This window comes from Amblyomma americanum, chromosome 1 (assembly GCF_052857255.1).
Source record: "Amblyomma americanum isolate KBUSLIRL-KWMA chromosome 1, ASM5285725v1, whole genome shotgun sequence".
NCBI lineage: Eukaryota > Metazoa > Arthropoda > Arachnida > Ixodida > Ixodidae > Amblyomma > Amblyomma americanum.
In genome coordinates, this window is record NC_135497.1 from 175,008,312 (window position 1) to 175,016,198 (window position 7,887).

General features: G+C 46.8%; 1 pseudogene; it reads right to left on the bottom strand.

Annotated features, from left to right (window-relative positions):
• Positions 1-232: 232 nt before the first annotated feature.
• On the bottom strand, positions 233-4,490 carry LOC144093650 (uncharacterized; annotated as a pseudogene).
• Between the last annotated feature and the right edge of the window lie 3,397 nt (positions 4,491-7,887).

A 7,887-nucleotide genomic window follows, 5' to 3' on the forward strand; every position in this document is an offset into this window, starting at 1 on the left:
ATCTTGGAGTAAAACTGAACCAAGTCCTTGCGAAGACGCATCCGCCAACACGATTGTCGGGTACCTGGGGTTGTACCTTGCTAGACATCTGTTCGAGCTGAGAGTAGCCTTGATCTTTTCAAAGGCGTCCTCTTGTTGGGTTTCCCCATGACCAATCGCTGTCTGTTGAGGATGCTGCATAGAAGCGCCGACATAGACGCAGCGTCAGGAAGGAACCTTGCGAGGTGGTTCATCATGCTTAGCAAGGAATGAACTTCAGCTACGTTTTCAGGTCGGGGCAACTCCTTGATAGCCCTAATCTTTTCAGGATCTGGGCGCACCCTGCTGCCGTCGAAGGTCATGCCAAGAAAGGTTACCTGCTTGACAGAAAAACATTTTTCTTTGTTGAGGGTCACGCCCATCTGTTGCAGCCGGTTGAGTACTTCACGAAGGCAGCTGTCGTGTTCCATTTTGTTTTTGCCGTATACCAAAATGTCGTCCATATAGTTCAGCACACCGTCTAGGCCTCCTAGGACTTGCGAGAATTTTATTTGGAAAATTTCTGGTGCGGATGTGATCCCGAACGGTAACCTACAGTAGCAGTACCGCCCATACGCCGTAATGAAAGTGGTCAACTTTTGACACTCTTTGGAAAGCCGTATTTAGTAGAATCCGGAATTCGCGTCCAGATTAGAGAAGACCTTAGCTTCCTGGAAGCTCCCCATGACTTGCTCCACCGTTGGCAGCTGATGGCGCTCCCGTCTTATGAAGTGGTTCAGTTGCATTAACTAAACGCCGATTCTTACTGCTCCAGACGGCTTCATTACGGGGACAATAGGCGCGCACCATTCTGTCCGCTCTTCAACCTTTTTTATCATTCCTTCTCGTTCTAGCCTGTCCAGGTCTTCCTTAACCCTTTCTTTCATGGGTATAGGAATCCGCCGGGGTGTAGACACCGCGTACGGGACTGCATTCGGCACAAGGAGTATCTTATGTTCCCCAGATATGCACCCTGTCCCTTGGAATAACTTAGGCTACCTGCTTACTATGACGTCAGCAGTCAGCAATTCATGTAGAAAGTGTACGATTCCTGGGGCTTTGATAGCTGGCAATCTCAACAAGGGCGTGTGCAAGTTGTGCATGACGTAAATAGTTTGTTGCGAACGGTTTTCTTTCCAAGCTATTTCAGCATCAAATTTTCCGATTGTACGGATGCTTGCATTGCTCGGCCCGATCAGATCACCTGCTTGATGCAGGGAACTTGGAAGGAACGGAAACTTTTCACCTACGATAGTCACTTCTGCTCCAGTATCTACTTTCATGCCAACTTCGTGGTCGTTTATCAGTTCTTTGACGAAGTGCGCAGACGCTCTGTTCTGTGATTGCTCGACCGTGCCAAGAAATTTCTTATCAGGTTCGGCAATGCCGTCGAGATTCCCGTCTACCTGCTTTTTCGAAGTGGCCCAACTTTCGGCAGAACCTGCACCTTTCTTGTAGCGCTGGGCAACTGCTTCTCAGATGATACTGACCGGCACAGAAGCTGCAGCTCTTGTGATGATAAGCATTCTTCTGTACGCGTGAAAATGCTGTCCTTGCCCCGGCTTTCCTCGACTTTACTGCGCCGATACAAGCCTCCGGGACCATACAGTCGTTGCCTTTTAGCTCTGCTTGCTGTTTCTCCACCGTTTCGCTCGTACGCGCTTTTGCCAAAGGCATGTTCAGTGTGAGGTTCGGATCCATTTGTAGTTCTTCCGATAGAGCCTCATCCCGTAGACCAACTACGAACCTGTCTCTAATTAGGCGGTCCTTCATGTCTCTGAACTCGCATCTGTCTGTTAGCCTGTTTTAGCTCGGTTGCGAACTGGTCTGCAGTTTCGCCCAGCTGCTGTCGGCGTTGATTAAAGCGAGCACTCTCATAGACTACATTCTTGGTGTGGACAAAGTAGCTCTGAAACTTCGACTTTACGAAGCTGAGGTCCTTCATTTCTTCATCTTTGACATTTAGTGCCCGAAGAATCTCCCGCGACTTTCTGTCCATTGCATAGAGAAGAGTTCTTAAACTTCGGCTGGCTTCTCGTGTAGTCCGGAGGCGAATCTGTATTCAAATTCGTCCCTCCAGGCGGGCCAGTCCGCGACGTTCTAGAAGTCGAAGGGCCTCGGAGGCTTGATTCCCACCATTCTGAAGTGCTGCTTGTCGCTTGCCACCGGGACGACTTGCTCTTGTTTCAGCAGCTTCTGGTCATCCTCTTGTTGGCGGTGCTGTTTGGTGCTACATCGGAGCCGGCTTTCATCCCATTTCTGACACCATGTCAGACGAGTCAGACAGACACTCATGGTGGTGACCAAGAAATGACCCCTTTTAATGTTCTGTCGCGCAATATATACAAAAAAAGTATGGTGGAGCTGCCATAAAAAAAACGTAAACCAATAAGCTCCTGCCTGTGCCCAGAACGGTCACACGACTTATGTGAGAACTGGGTGAGGGAAAGGAAGGCATAGCGCATATCTCAGCGTGTACCAGTGGGACAGCCGCGCGCACAGTGCTTATCACGATGACTGTTACATACGTGAACCACGCTTTTTATTCACAAAGTAATGAGTGTATAAAGCCAGAATCATTATGAACTACCCCTTTGCTATGGTCGTGTAGTGCAGGGTAGCAAGCCACAACCACACACATGAAAGTGCTGCAGAATGCGGAAGGATGAGACCGCACCATGGTCGTGCAAGGCATTCAAGATATTTATTGTAATTTTCTGGTGTCCGTCTTTCCCCAACTACATGAGGTTGCTAGTCAAAATCTGTGCATGCGACCAGGCAGAACCGACACAAGTATGCCCATGAACTGAAATTTTTGGTGAAGCCATCAACTGTATATCTTTCAAGGTTTTTGTGTATAATGAATCTCAGCATTACTGTGTTTGTTTATTCCACTGATCAGTGTTCCACATCTCTCCGCATGAACAAAGTCATTTATCAAAGGCTGCAGCACTGCAAGCCATCTAGACTTCTTTGCATCTTTCTGGTAACAAAGCATCATTCCTGTCACCTGCAATGCAAAGGCAAATTGCTCAGTGTCATATATACACCCCGGAGTTTGAATTACCGTTTTGCCAAGCCCAGCGGATCAGCTATTTCAAACTCATCCTGGTACGGGATTACCTGTACCCCATGTTCTGCCGTATGTCTGAAAGACGGACACAAGGCAAAGGCACTAAGAAAAACAATCATCAGACACATGACGTCCATTATCAGGTACCACAGCCATGAAAAACTGTATCACGCCTTCACTTGGCACATAATGGTACACAGAGGTTGTTTTCTTTTTATTCAAGTCTTGAGCTGCACAAGATGAAAATTTTCATTGTAGTATTTGCTGCAGCAGTGAGATGACCTGAGTGACATAGGTGCGGCAGTGTCCTACATATTCTGTAAGCAAGGACTGGATGCTACGAACCACAGAACCTGAAACAGTGTTACCGACCAATCTATCAAAACTATCTGCTGGCTCAGGTTGTGAAGATTCTGCTCCTCTTTCGTTATATACTGTACTGTTTTTGCACGTGCATGCTGTTGTGCTTCAATTTTGAGCAGAAAGAGTGGAAAGTTATCTGTGAGAAGCTTTCTATTTGAGTGGTTGCTGGTGCTTTGCTCCTGAGCCGATCTACTCTCGGTGCAAAGAATTGAAACATTGCTCTGAGCTACCTCGATTTCAGGTTCGGTCCCCAACTCTGTCTACATCCACCACACTGGAACAATGCTAGTTGTCTCCGGCCTCTTGGTGATACCTAGAAACATGTCCTGAATGAACCAGCAGCAGAGTTTAACGTGCCGACACATCCTGTAAAAGAGCACACAACAGCTCTTGTTGTATTGTCAAGATGGCTAGCAGTGTGTGACACAAATTTTCTACGGGACGACTTGAGTCTCCCACATGGCAGCACTGGACACACAAAACAGGTTTCGGCAAGTTTTGGTTTGTACGCGCGCTACCTGTGGTGTCTCAACAGATGGTTCCTGAAAGTTCTTTAGCTCTTCAGCGCCATGGACCATGAATCGATAGGACACAAAGCACCATTAAAAACACCGGCGTGGTAGGTGAAATGGTTAAAACGATTCTTATCATGCCGAAAATACGACACAAGGCAAAACCGAACAGTTAGAAGGGCGAGAATGCTGTTATCCACCGGTTCCGCCAATCCTGTTGGCACATTTGATGACGTGACTTTTTCAATCTTCTTCAGGAGCACTCTGTTGCACAAGCTCTGCCATAATCTCTTTTAATATTGGAATTACGTCGTCCTGCACTTCTGGAAGGTAAAAACAGTTGGCCTAAGTCTCTGCACACAATGCTATATAAAGTGTTGCAAAGCCTAGCGCCAACAACAACCTACAGCAATTTTGAAGACATAACCATGTTATGCCATTAACAGCCATTAACTCTAACAGTGGTGAACAGCAGAGTCCGGTAAATGCACGATTAAAACACCTACATGCCATTGACCAGTGGGAAAAAGGTTAACTGCACTTACAGCAACACACAGCACTAGGCCAGCACAGATCTAGAAATGGCCAGTGGGGGGGGGGCGTGGTAGGCGAAATGGTTAAAAAGATTCTTATGCTGTAAATACGACACAAGGCAAAACCGAACAGTTAGTTACTAATGTGAAAGACCAGTGCAAAAGACTGAACACACAGAATTGAACACAGGATGCCTAAGTCTACTTCTGTGCATTTCGTATTTCGTATTGCTGTTCCAAGATGCATTACCAACTTCGCCAGCTTTCTGCCCTTTGAAGCATATTAATAAAATGTTGGTCATAAGTACACATTGCTTCAAATCACTCCACAATCTCAGCACTCATTGAGTTCCAATCTGCCAGAGAACTAAAAAGTGTGACTATGCACATCATTCTAGCTATGAAATAGGAACCCAGTAAAATTATTCTAATTACTATTTCAAAGAAAAAAATGGAACACTTTCTTATTCATTCAAATTCAAAAATAGCTGGACAGGTAGCTCGTGCTCACCTGTGAAATCTTTTGACAGTCTCCTGGAAGTACTGTCTTTTAAGTCACACCAAAGGTATTTCGAGTCTGTGATATCCCAGAACCGTTTCTCTTAATCACCGCGATTAGATTGCTTTCCTGGTGTTACGAGAGCAATGGTGGCTTGTTCATGTGAGTAACTGGCACATGGAAGACTAAAGCTGCATCTTGGTGGCACTTCTGTAGTCAGTGGCTGGCTGATTTGGAGCACCTGGCGCACTGAAGACTAATGCTCCGTCTTGGTGGGTGGCACATCTGTAGTCAGTGGCTTGCTGATTTGGAGCACTTGACACACTCAAGGCTAAAGCTTCATTTTGGTGGCACACCTATAATCAGCAGCTGGATGATTTGGAGCACCTGGCAGACTGAAGACTAAAGCTGCCTCTTAGTGGCATACCTGTGGTCATTGGCTGGCTGATTTGGAACACCTGGCACACTGAAGGCTAAAGCTGCATATTGGTGACACACCTGTAGTCAGTGGCTGGCTTATTTGGAGCACCTGGCACACTGAAGACTAAAGCTGTGTCTTTGTCTGCAAAGTCTCCTAATGCATATATGAAAAGAAACACAGCAAGCAGATTTTTTAGCTCATCCATTATTTATTTGCTGCAGAAAAATGAAAAACCTAACAGTGGCAAGTCGTCCTTGCAGTGCTTGCACAAAAGAAATGAAAAAAGTAAATTACTGTCTGCACAACCGTCTGATCACTGCAGCAACTTATGTGCAGCGATGTTGCAGACAGCAGGGAGCGTGCATTGTGCAGCGAGTGAGTACATGCCACAAATTCTCTCGTTCCATTTTCCTCTCAAGATGAATTTAAAACGCCGTGTTGCGCGAACAAGCTAGCTGCTATGTATTTACCATTGGCGGCTGTAGCGGCCGCCTTCTGTCACTGCAGAGCCATGCGTAGTTGCTGCAATGTTTTCTTCTTTAAGTTCACCTCCGGCCTTTACGTTGCAGAAAAAAGTATCTGAACTATTGTTTGTAGTTGTTTAAGACCATTGGGTAAATAAAGCAGCTTTAATGTTCCCCCTTTTACAGTGGAATCCGATGTGCAACTCAACATGTGGGTAAATTTTTCTTATGTTGCGTTGGTCGCATTCCATTTCTCGAATATTTCTCTGCGGCAAGCGCAACGCAGTGACATCCTGGCGCTGCTCACAGGCGCAACCGAACCGACATCTGCTTCCGGCGTTTTGACCAATCGGGTGTGGCCGCTGCTGCAGATTTTGATGCTTTTGATTGACACAAACTTGAAATAGCGCTCCTGTTGTGAGCGGCTGGCTGGTTTGGAGCACCTGGCACATCTTCAGTGAATGGTTTTGTGAACAGCAAGCAGTAGGGAGGATCGAGGTACCTGCTAGTGGTTTTGCGAATGTCAGCAATATACAGTGCAGGTTGGCTGTGGTCTTTTGTAGGGTTGGCCTCTATACCCAATGCACTGGGTTTATTTGAAGATTGGAAGACTGCAGAGCTATGAGATACATTATTTGTCTAAGAAGCTCAAATTGTAGGGCAACACCTGCTGTGCAGTCATCAGTCTGGCAGGAACGCGGAGCTTTGCAGGATGGCTTTTCTGGATGGCAAGAAAATAGATAGGTTCTAAGTTGAGTATCAGCCGCGGTTTGAAACTAGGGTTCAGGGCAGTGAAACTGCTTTGAGTGGTCATGTTACTCTAATATTGAAGTACAAAGTGGCCGACATCAGAGCCAGCTTTCTTCAGTCAATAGAAGGTTTTGTTTTCGTTTTTGGCAGCACAGGCTGCTTCCTATCCGATTCACAGTTGGCTTTTGTGCTGAACTGACCGTTCATGAAATGATGGCTCTTTAGACATGAAAACAAGCACAACGACACTGCAAGATACCTTGCACATAAAAACGAGATGCAGGGGTACATTTCCTACCTCCACATATGGGGACCTTGTAGATGGAATCACTGTATAATCGTTCTGAAATGATTCTTGAAATCAATCTTTTTGTTGTGTAGGTATTCTCATCTAGGCTCTGACACTTGTGTTTTTCACGGGCCTTGTGTACTCATGATCCTTATGCCTCTTGATCGCGGGGGCCCGGAAGGCCTGATCCGGTGAGGCAAGCCTCTGCCCCTGCGATCTAGGCATGCATTCGCAGTACGGCTAGGCACATTTAGAGCCTTGGGCGCGTCGGAGGAAGAGGAAGACGAAGACGTTGTTCGATCGCCTGTCGCCTCAGCTCTGTTTATTTAGCTAATTTTTCCTCATTTACCTAGTTTTATTTGAATATTCGAGGACGGCAGTATCTTCAAAGCGGTACTGTCCCTACGGGAAGAGTACGGCTGCTCCGGCGCCGGCAAGCCTAAAGGGACCTTGCATTCAAAGGAGGCTGGCTCGGAAGAGGTGGCCATGGCTTCCCAGGCTGTGGAGTGACCAGAACATGCACTCGACCACCCGTCCAGCGAGACCTCATCGCTTAGTGGGGCTGAGTCAACGATCATGGATGGTGACGAGTCAGTGGCCGATATGGCTGACGTGGACAACGAGCGCTTCAAGTTGGTGAGTCATCGCAAGCAACGAACGGTAGGGATCCCGGTAGTGGTTGAGCCCACAGAAAAGGGGGTTCGCGATCAACGCTTATTGATAAAACACGGGTCAAAATCGGAACGGGTCGCACTCAACTGTATTCAAGCTTTTTTTTACTGGCTTTAGATGCATACATCTAGGCCGGACACATTGATCAGTTTTTGCCTGATGTTAAAAAAAAATGAGCTGCTGCGCATTTGAAAAGTATAGTATAGCGGCTACTAGCTCTCTGTCTTCTTGACCTGTTGTCACTCTGCGATGAGGCTGCCGAGGGGCATCCTGAAGCCTGCCGTCATTCCGGT